The following is a 12,130-nucleotide window of genomic DNA, read 5'->3' on the forward strand; positions in this document are numbered from 1 at the left end:
GTTTCGAAGACAATTTTCACTCAAAATGAGTTGCTCACGAGATAGCTTATGCTTTTCTCTAAATTCACTGAAAACCTAGTTAATTATTCGATATTTTAGATAGTAGCTGTACTAAAAATTAAAATAGAGTGCTGGAATAAAACGTATGCGCTTGCGACCGCGGCGCCGGTACGCGTTGTTTGATTTTCATATGTCGATGTATAAATATACAGACCAGGAAGCGATGTCTGAATTCTGAGACATTCAACTCCATTTTTAACCCCCGACCCAAAAAGAGGGGTGTTATAAGTTTGACGTGTGTGTAAATAAAATAAAATAAAAAAATAATCTGTGTATCTGTCTGTGGCATCGTAGCTCCTAAACTAATGAACCGATTTTAATTTAGTTTTTTTTTGTTTGAAAGGTGGGCTTAATCGAGAGTGTTCTTAGCTTAGCTATAATCCAAGAAAATCGGTTCAGCCGTTTGAAAGTTATCATCTCTTTTCTAGTTACTGTAACCTTCACTTGTCGGGGGTGTTATAAATTTTTAATTTACACTTGTTTGTGGATGATTCGATTGGAATTTTTTAGTAATAAAAGATACTTATGTAATTGTTTAGAATTTACAGACTAAACTAGGCAGGTAGATTAGAATGCTCGCGATTTCATCCGCGTGCATTTAATTTATTTAAAGTCTCGTGAGAACTTTTATTTAAACTAGGCTATACAATACACATCTTCGGGATGTAAGCTCTCTCTGTACTTTCGTTAAAATCAGTTAGCTACATGGATGGGACATGAAAAGGTAACAAACAGACAGACGGGACATATTTTTGCATTTACCTAATTTCAGGATGGAGTCTTGTCAAACATATGAACCCTGTTTGAGAAATTTACTATTTCTAGATAGAATAGAAATAACTTAGTCCAAGTCAGGATTTCATGTTTAAGTATTACTTATTTAACAATGGAAAGCACATACTAAATATAAATAAATAAGGACCCAATCATCCATGATTTGCCTCCCTGTATGTAACTTATGGGATAGCTTTATCTTAGTTGTAGTTGTAATTTAAGTACAGGTTTTTTTTTCCAAAAAATCAGAAAACAGACAGTTTAACATTACTCACAGAGTTGTCTCTACAATTATTGTTATGATAGAATGCGGTGCTGCTATAATACCTACTTCAACTCCTACCTTACGGAGCTGGGAATAGTAATATTTTTCTTACCAAAATAAACATGAGGTTATCAAGTCTATTAATTTCCTATCAGGAAAAGCGCCATCTTGTCCAAACCTCCTGAAACAGTTTCAGTGGATCGATCTCCTATTTTCCGCTCTACTAATGCCATCTGTAGGCCGGAAAGCACTGAAATGAGCAGCTTTCATGAACGAGAAGTAGGTAACTCATGAACCAGAACACGACTACTCAATTAATTCTTATAACTTCACAATCGTTGTGTATAGGTATAACTTTTACAGTATTTTATGTTGTGTTAGTAGTATTTACTATTGCTTGGTTGGTAGGAAGGTACATATTACACGATTCGGACATGCCTTGAATCTTCACTGAATAGTAAACAACAAACAGCGGCGCTAGCAGCGCTTTTACAAAAATATCTTTTAGTACGCGCAGTACGCGCCTGGCCATCGCGAACTCGATTCGAAACGAGATGAGCTCCCGCCATGGGCAGCAATTGTTGCAAGGGTGATGCAGCAGGGAAACCTCTCGGACGATCGAGTTCTTCCATCTACAGCAGGTATTTGTGGCTGGCTTTCTTCATCGGCCAAGAGTATCTCGGTGTACCATGGGTGCTTCGTAGCTTGACTCCGTACGTAGAGTGCAGTGCAATCATCAGTGTTTTTGTCAATTTTATGATTATTATGCTCTCGTATTATGCGTATGCTTAGTTAGTATAACGGTTTGAACTTTCCTTCTCTATGTGAACCCAGTGATGTAATTCAAATTTTGTTATTAATACCTACTTCAAAGCTACCTGGCTAGATCCGCAACATGCGCATGAGTTGAAATAAGTATGTAGCTACCTATTTTAAGGCTGATCAGAAGAAGTTTAATTTTGTTAATCATTGCTTCGGAATCATAAAATAGTACGGCCCAAAAATTTTGTTGACGTAGAGACAAAAATATTCCAAGGCGATCAAACGTGTATTAAGTAGGTAGATTTCATCCGGTCACCCCTAAGGATTGATACAATTTCAATATTATTTTCAGTATTATTGTTTTGTACATGAAAGCATCTATGAAACCCGTATTGGTAAATAGGATACTTAATATTATTTTTATATTGTTGCACTAATCCGTTTCAATATTACAAATTCGTAAAAAAGGAATATCAGAGGAGTTTTAGTAATAACACCGCATAATCGCGCACTTTTTTCTGTATGTAATATTTCATGGTAATAACGAGTTTATCTATAATACATTTCATGAAGAGTAATGTTTAAAAAAGTAAGGCTCTAAAACTGTACGACGGTAATTGTTTCTTAAAAATATCTACCTCAATGGTCTAATTTAAACGGTAATTTATTCATCGTCAGTATCATTATCAGCAACCAGTACCTACTAGATGCATATGGATATCTATTGGAAAAAGGTAGAGCCAACGTTGCACTGCAACCTGCTCATTGTTGCACTACCTGCCTACTTTTTGTTGTGCTACTGATGAATAAACAGAATAAATTGGAATACAAGTGTAAATTAAAAAATTATAACACAACCGACAAGTGAAGGTTACAGTGACTAGAAAAGAGCTGATAACTTTCAAACGGCTGAACCGATTTTCTTGGATTATAGCTAAAACACTCTCGATCAAGCCACCTTTCAAACAAAAACAAACTAAATTAAAATCGGTTCGTTCGTTTAGGAGCTACGATGCCACAGACAGATACACAGATACACACGTCAAACTTATAACAGCCCTCTTTTTGGGTCGGGGGTTTATAAATGGTTAGCAAACTGAAAACTAACTAACTAACACTATTTAATAATTCCTAAGAAATAATTTATTTTTGACGTAGTCATCATCCCAATTACACCATCTTGTGGGCAGCTGAAAACTCAGCCGGTTGCTTCCACGCAACTTTGTCATTGAGGAATTCGTCAACGGGGCTCGATTGCAGTAGAATGACAGCTACAATGTCACGCGCGTAAACACCTTTGATACGTTCGCTCTGACGTATTGGCTACAATGCATTGTTGCAACAAGAATACCACAAGTGTAAATTAAAAATTTATAACACCCCCGACAAGTGAAGGTTACAGTAACTAGAAATGAGCTGATAACTTTCAAACGGCTGAACCGATTTTCTTGAATTATAGCTAAGAACACTCTCGATCAAGCCACCTTTCAAACAAAAAAAACTAAATTAAAATCGGTTCATTAGTTTAGGAGCTACGATGCCACAGACAGATACACAGATACACACGTCGAACTTATAACACACCTCTTTTTGGGTCGGGGGTTAATAAATTAAATAATGATTGATGCAGGTTTTTCGGAATCGACCTTCAGTAGACATAACAGCCTTGACTTAATAAGTGTTTTATACACAATCCTATGTAACTACTAGCTGACGCCCGCGACTTCGTCCGCGTGGATTTAGGGTTTTCGAAATTCCGTGGGAACTCTTTGGTTTTCCGGGATAAAAAGTAGCCTATGTGCTAATCCAGGATATTATCTATCTCCATTCGGAATTTCAGCCAAATCCGTCCAGTAGTTTTTGCGTGAAGGAGTAACAAACACACACACACACACACATACAAACTTTCGCTTTTATAATATTAGTGTGATGTCATACATAAATCATATCCCTAATTATATTTTGATCGCTTCGATGCCATACCTACTATCCTACAGATTCCTACATGTACAAAGTTGCACTACCTGTGTCGTCATCTAAAGTAAACAACGATTCCTTGGCACGCTTTAGGTTCATGTTGTTATTATGACCTAAGAGACTGATCGGTGGGTCTGCATTTGTCTACCGTGTTTGATGAATAATCTCTAAATACTCGTAGTACAAGTGTAAATTAAAAATTTTCAACACCCCCGACAAATCATTTTCAAATAAATAATTATGTATATCTAGGCAACGTCCATCTTGACAGCTTGACATTTTTCAATTGACACTTGAATATTATGAACCTAAGGGTTATCTAACCTTCTTTTCTACAAGAAAACTAGAAAATAGCTGATAACTTTTAAACGGCTGAACCAATTTTTTTGGATTATAGCTAAGAATACTCTCGATCAAGCCACCTTTCAAACAAAAAAAAGTAAATTAAAATCGGTTCATTCGTTTAGGCGCTACGATGCCACAGACAGATACACAGATACACACGTCAAACTTATAACACCCCTCTTTTTGGGTCGGGGGTTAAAAACACAAGACTTCATAGAATTTCATAAGAAAATAAAGCAAATGAGTCCAAATCTACCATCCTGCCTTCAGACAGTTCCATTGTCCACCTCCACATCGGAGATACTCCTTATTTATATCCGTCTTCTGGTCTTATCGGAAGTTGGAAGTAGTTAAACCCTACTGATTTCGAAAGAATTTTAACATAAAAAACAAGTCGATCTAACTGACAAAATCGTAGAAAGCTGCGTCGCGCTAATAAGGCCTACGAGCACGCTACGAACGTGACTACGGTAGGTGAATTACTGTAGTGCGTAGTTGGAAACCAAAAAACCGGAGAGGTGCTACTTGGGCCTCGTTGGAGTCTTTTAAGTTTCCGTACATTATTATGTTTTAGTCATAGTTTACAAACTATCTAAAGTTACTTTAAATATGTACTAAATATCGTTGTTTTCAGTATTTGTTGTTGTGAGACGAAACCCTTGTGCGCGAGTCCGATTGGAATTTGGCCGGTTTTTTTGTAGTTTGTTTGTTTTAGAGCCCTCGGCGCTTGTTGTATATGACCACTGTTTCTTACAGTTACGTCTAGAACTCTACCACCGGTCCGGTTTGGAAAACAGATTTTACTTAGAAGGGTTGGCAAGAAACTCAGTAAGTAGGTAGTTACTCTTTTTAAAACACGAAAAGTTATAATTTTATTAATGTAAGAATGTGTGCACAATATTTACAATATATTTACAATATTCCAGAGTTCTTTTGTCCTATTTTTTACGATACGTACTCAAATAAGTAAGTACAAAAGAAGTAATTTACTATGTAGTTATATGTACCTATTTAGCATTATTAGGCAGGGGATGCGTGCATTTTTAATGGATCGATAGTTACGTTTAAGAGTTTTGACTATAACATTATTTTTGGCTTAATTTCAAGTGTGTTGCAATTCTTGTGCAATTTCTTAACGAAGCCAAGCATGCAATGTACTACGCCGGTACATTGCATACAAAATTGCTCCCAATTTGTTAAAAGGTTCGCGACGCATACACACTACTACGTATAATTCATCCAAATTTCCAAATGGAGAGGTTTCCATTTTTTTTAACAATTGGTTGCAAAAATTTAGGTAAAATTTAACAAAAATACGAGAATTATCAAAATGTTTAACAAATGAACAGTTGTTCATGCAAGAATAAATTTAATTCCAAGCGACGCTCTAGCTAGGCAATTCTTTTTTTAACGTAGTAGTCCCCTAATTTCAAATAATATATAGATCGTTGAAATAATAAGTGTTTAATTAAAAATCTATAACACCCCCGACAAATGAAGGTTACAGTGACTAGAAAAGAGCTGATAACTTTCAAACGGCTGAACCGACTTTCTTAGATTATAGCTAAGAACACTGTCGATGCCACAGACAGATACACAAATACACACGTCAAACTTATAACACCCCACTTTTTTAGTCGGGGATTAAAAAAGTGTGTTTTGAGAAAATGTCTTTTACGACTATTAGTGTCTTTTAGTACACTGGCTATTAACAGTGAATAGTTAAAAGATTTTGGTAGCTATAAAAAGATCTCGTCGTTCCCAATGTCGACTCTTTTCACAGACGGGCTGTATTGATTTTATTTATTTATAAATCGTTTCATTCGACACCGCGACTGTTGGCGGTTAATCATTTGTTATTCTATAATCCTCCCTATAACTACTTAAGTACGTTCGTGTTATTTACCTACTGTATTTAGGTACATTAGGTCCTAATAATATTTTGATTGTAGATATTTATCTTCAACCTAATTATTAAAACTACCTATCGAATGACTCAAGTAGTAAGCTACTAGGTTACCTTGGTTATGGTACAGGTTTTTTAACCCCCGACCCAAAAAGAGGGGTGTTATAATTTGACATGTGTATCTGTGTATCTGTCTGTGGCATCGTAGCTCCTAAACTAATGAAGCGATTTTAATGTATTTTTTTTGTTTGAAAGGTGGCTTGATCGAGAGTGTTCTTAGCTATAATCCAAGAAAATCGGTTCAGCCGTTTGAAAATTAAATTATCAGCTCTTCTCTAGTTACTGTACCTTCACTTTTCGGGAGTGTTATAAATTTTTAATTTGCGCTTGTTATATATATAATACGAAAAGCAGCCTGATTGACTGATCTAGCTCAAACCACTGGACGGATCGGTCTGAAAGTTGGCAAGCAGATAGCTATTATGACGTAGACATCCGTTAACAAAGGATTTTTGAAAATTCAATCCGTAAGGGGAGTAAAATAGAGGTTAGAAATTTGTGTAGTCCACGCGGACGAAGTCGCGAGTATAAGCTAGTAAATTTAGTGAGTGCATTAATATTCAAAGCATCGAGGCAAAAGTGCAACTCTTTATAGATACAGCGTGATACTACAAGACTGCAGCTTTACCAGACAAAGCAAATCCTCGAGAGTAAGGTTACCAGCTGGCAGGATTTGTCTTTATATATTCTGATTTCGGACGGACGGATCGATCACCTATTTGGTACGCCGCCGAGTCGAAGGCTCATTGATATACCGAAGCTCGTAGGTATATTGGAAATATATGATAGACATATGGAGATGTTTCTCAACAATTTCAAAGTTTACATAAAACTTAAACTATTACAATGAAAGGGATTATTTAAATCGTAAGAAAGCTTGGGAATGAGTTGCCAAATAGCTTTCATAGTTCTAATAAGTACTTATAAGTAATTTTGTAAAGTGGTGACAAAAAAAAAGAATATCCGGCTTTGTTGTAAGCTCTTCTCAGACTTGGGCGCGTTTGGAACCCTCGTAGCTTTTATTATCACCACTTCATTATTGTTTGACAATCAGAAAGTATACAATAGTACCCAATTGGAATAAAAGACTAACTTGTGACTCTACCAGCTGGTTCGCAACGCAGATTCTACTGAGAAGAGCCAGCATAAAACTCAGCGGATGCTCTTTTCAAATTATAAAAAGTAGTAACATTATCAGTACACTAACCATCTTGTGGGCAACTGAAAGCTAGCCAGTATCTTCCACGCAACTCTATCTTTGACGAATTCATCAATTGTATAATAGCCTTGATTACTAAATAGGTTTTCCACAAAGATTACCTACAACAAATATAAAATTCTTTCGGAACCATACCTATTATAAAAGCAATTGAGAAAGGATACTCTAAAATTACACCCGACTGAAGCTGGGGCGGGTCTTCTAGTCGACTGTATTGTAAACGAATTTCGGTAATCTCGAAGCACATTGTGTGTGCATAATCTTAGCTGCCAGTTTTATCGCTTTGACCCCTTTTTCATTAAAGCCGACATTTTTCTCCTTACAGCTATTATTGTAGCAGTACAAACAGATCATTTTGGTATCTAGGTCGCTATACCGGAACCGTTGCATACAGACCCTTCAACTGGTAGATTCATGTATATTAGTAAGCGTGGGCATTTTAGTTGGAAGATGCATTTCAAGTTAATGTGAGGCTGTATACTTAATTAATAGCCGGTCGCTGCCCATGTGATGCAGTACAGGCTAGAAAACTACAATGTTTAGTTGATGTTATGATTAAATTGTTTTAAATAGGAAACACATCGAAAGCATGAACCTATAATATTTTGTCGCAACAAGTGTAAATAAAAAATTCATAACACCCCCGACAAGTAAAGGTTACTGTAACTAGAGAAGAGCTGATAATAACTTTCAAACGGCTGAACCGATTTTCTTGGATTTTAGCTAAGAACACTCGATCAAGCCACCTTTCAAACAAAAAGAACTAAATTAAAATCAGTTCACTAGTTTAGGAGCTACAATGCCACAGACAGATACACAGATACACACGTCAAACTTATAACACCCCTCTTCTTGGGTCGGGGTTAAAAGCAGCTTAGATCTATAACTTAGTTATTAGTCCAGTCATTTGGTAGTTTTAGATGGAAAGTTTTTCGGGAGTTTTGGAAATTTTGACGATAACTTCTTTCAGACTAATTTTAGGGTAAAAATGGCTAACAACTAAACTAGAAACAATTTTCTACAATTTGTGTAGTCACATTTTTTGTAGATTCAATAGTTTTAGCGAACGAGCGCCACAAAGCCCACTCCAACACACGTTTTGGCCAAATAACTCATTTCCACACCACCATGTGGTAGAGTGAGTGGCGTGGTTTTTTTATGTTTTTTTTATCTCCAGGAAATAGTAGTCACTTTCAATTTTAGCCATCACTTTGTCCAGAGAAAACTAACGCTCTACAGAATTCTGCTCGAGATAAGAGTAAATATACTGCATCGCAATTTCGATCTCACGTGCCTATAAGCCTTTTGTTGGGTTTCGAACCCAAAGGATATTCTGCAATATTTAGCGCACGCATCTCTATGCCCGCTGGTCATGAGTGTGGATGGATAGTGTGGATAGGTACATTTGTGATCCCTCGCCTTGCATGCGCTTGGCAAAATATCCGGACGAATCACTCGCCTGAAGACGCAGATAACTTCTCAACCGCCAAAAAGATGAATCGACTGATACTTTCAAGTTAAACGAGGTTGAGTATTTCTAGTGAAAGCTGAGTGAGATTTGGAGGCAAAATAAAACTTAGGTCGCGTATATCTGTGTACTTATTTCTACAAATAAACGTATTTATTCTTTTAATATAAGTACATATTGAAAGTTTCAAATAAAAGGAGCTCTGGGTAGGCTATTTCGGCGATACGATCAAAAGGGCTATTGCCACCATAGATGTTCCTGCGCTTATTGAGCAGGCAGGGATTAGTCGAGATGATGGCAAGAGACCTGATGGATTGATACTGGTTCCCTGGGAAAGGGGATGGGCCTTGATATGACACAAGGAACGTTGACCGCAGCAGAAATGGTGGAAACCGTTTACCGCCTCACTTATCGAGAACTACTTACATTTTTCTTCCGTTTGCCGTGGAGATCATGGTCCCAACCATGGAGTCTTATAACCTCATCTGGTGATAGAAGGGCTGGCTTCTTTTGTGTGCAAAGGATTATTTAGCTTTTGCCCATAACTTCGTTCGCGGTACATATGTAATTTATAGGATGTAATGAATGGTGAAAAAATATTAAAAGGTTCAGTAGTTTCAGAGTTTACCAATTACAAGCAAACAACTAATCTGTCCCTTTCTGTCTCTATTTTGTACAAATTAGTAGTACATATTTAGTTACTAGATAAAATACATACTATATCACACTAATATTATAAAGGTGAAAGTTTGTATGTGTGTGTGTGTGTGTGTGTGTGTGTGTGTGTGTGTGTGTGTATGTTTGTTACTCCTTCACGCAAAAACTACTGGACGGATTTGGCTAAAATTTAGAATGGAGATAGATAATATCCTGGATTAGCACATAGGCTACTTTTTATTCCGGAAAATCAAAGAGTTCCCACGGGATTTCAAAAAACCTAAATCCACGCGGGCGAAGTCGCGGGCATCGGCTAGTTATTAAATAAATCTAGTTTCAAAACTTGGCGATTATAACATCAACAAGTGATATTTTCCGTATTTTGCAAGTTTTTAAAAACGCAAAAAAATAACCATTAGCTTTCGTTAAGCAGACAGCAGACTCTATGTGTATACAAGTTATGAAAACATTATTTCTAGGTGAGCTTTATTGTCTCTATACAACGGGCCTGCGCGGCAGATACGAGTGATACGACATTATAAATAGCTGCACCTAGGGTTGCAATCATCGATCCGCCCTATTTCGCCTGCGCCTGTAGGTAATACCTGGAACAGAGCTGTTATATAAAGTAGCAGCAGATTCCCGGTGATCTGTATCTACGTGACGTTTTTGACGTCCTCCCTGGCACAGTTGTAAGCGCTGTGCTCTTATTCGTGAGAGGTCCCGGGTTCGATTCCCGGCAGCGGTTTAGAATTTTATAATTTCTAAATTTCTGGTTTGGTCTAGAGGGAGGGTTTAGCGTTCCGGTATGATGCCGTATAGAAACCGAAAGGGTATGGGTTAAAAAAACGTCCATACTCGTCCCAGGTTAGCCGCTTCCGTCTTAGACTGCATCATCACTTACCACCAGGTGAGATTAAAGTCAAGGGCTAACTTCTATCAGAATAAAAAAACGTATTGCACTATGTAATCACTGTACTACATGACCTGTTGCATTCGACCGAGGGCTCTACCACAGTTCTGCGCAATTCGGTGTTACGAGTATGCATATAATAATATAAGAAAACATATAGGGTACTTCCCGTTGACCTAGAATCATGAAATTTGGCAGGTAGGTAGGTCTTATAGGACAATTACAGGAATAAATCTGAAAACTGTGAATTTGTGGTTACATGATTTTAAAAAAATTAAAATATGTTTCAATTTTCAAAGTAAGATAACTATACCAAGTGGGGTATCTTATGAAAGGACTTTACCTGTACATTCTAAAACAGATTTTTATTTATTTTTATGTATAATAGTTTTTGATTTATCGTGCAAAATGTTGGAAAAAATATCCGAGTTAACTCTTAGTGCGCGAGTCTGACTTGCACTTGACCGGTTTTTTTTACATATTGCTGTTATAATGAAATAGATCGGTACATCTTTGATACTGTCATTATGACTGGTTTGCTTTCACTTGAAACCAGTTGATTAGGAGGTCATAACTTTGGTAACGATCACGCATAACGCTGGTGATGGGTTCATGGGACCAAGGGTACCTGTATGGGATGGCATATAGATATAGGGAACCAATCCATGCCGGCCCATTGGGATAAAAACATATATTTATTATAACCTTATCCATTGAGGAGTTCTGTTCTTCATCTCCGAAGACATTAAATCTTCACCAAATTTATATGCGACCACCTGCAAAGTATACCCTTTCAAACAAAAAAAAAAAACAAATTTGTCCAGACGTCTTTGAGTAATCGGGGAACATACATTAAAAAAAAAAGATTTCGATGAATTGAGAACCTCCTCCTTTTTTTGAAGTCGGTTAAAATGGACATTTGACTGACGACAGTCGCGTCGCTGGCACGCCAGCTCTGGCGGGTCACTGGCCCTTTGTAAACACTTTTTCATTATTGCCTGCCGTATATACCTGCCTTTATTTGGTTCAAGGGGATTAATGTAACATAACAGGTTATGCAAAACAAGGTGGATCGTAACTTAATATGTGTTGGTTCAGCTACTTAAGCCTTTTGTCTGCATCTGTGTGTTAGGACGCTTATATGTATATCTTATTGGGGAGGTGCCTTAATTATACCTATATTGTAAATATTCCACTCCTCTGGTCTCTTTGGTGCTGAAAAATTTCATGGGTGGCAGCATGCCTGCTATTTGTACATTTAAAATATTTTTTTTTAAATTGTATATGCTAATTGAATTTACTATAAATCTAATTATATTGTATTTACCTAATTATATTTACTACAAATATGTATATTGCGAATTATATATTTAGACTGTAGCGAAATATGTGGTACCTATACCTATAACTTGTGTCGTAATTTAAATTTAAAGAAAAAGTTTTTTAAATGTAACTAGATATGAACTAGATTATGTCTATACCTAAGTTCAATCATTGGTTCAAACATATGATTTGATTGATTAAGATTTTGAAAATTCCATGGGAACTCTTTGATTTTCTAAAATAAAAAGAAGTCAGTGTCCATCTTCGGGATACAAGCTAGCAATCTTTGTCCCAAATATAATATGAAGAGGCGATGTCTTATGTCGTCCTTGTGAATCAAGATTTTGAAAATACCGTGCGGGAACTGTTTGCTTTTTCAGGGTAAAAATAGCGTATGACCG

General features: G+C 36.7%; 1 protein-coding gene across 1 annotated transcript in view; it reads left to right on the forward strand.

Annotated features, from left to right (window-relative positions):
* LOC123880148 (titin homolog) overlaps positions 1-12,130 on the forward strand; it is a 45,528-nt gene that overhangs the window by 228 nt on the left and 33,170 nt on the right. The window lies entirely within an intron of this gene.

Source organism: Maniola jurtina, chromosome Z (assembly GCF_905333055.1).
Source record: "Maniola jurtina chromosome Z, ilManJurt1.1, whole genome shotgun sequence".
Classification (NCBI taxonomy): Eukaryota; Metazoa; Arthropoda; class Insecta; order Lepidoptera; family Nymphalidae; genus Maniola; species Maniola jurtina.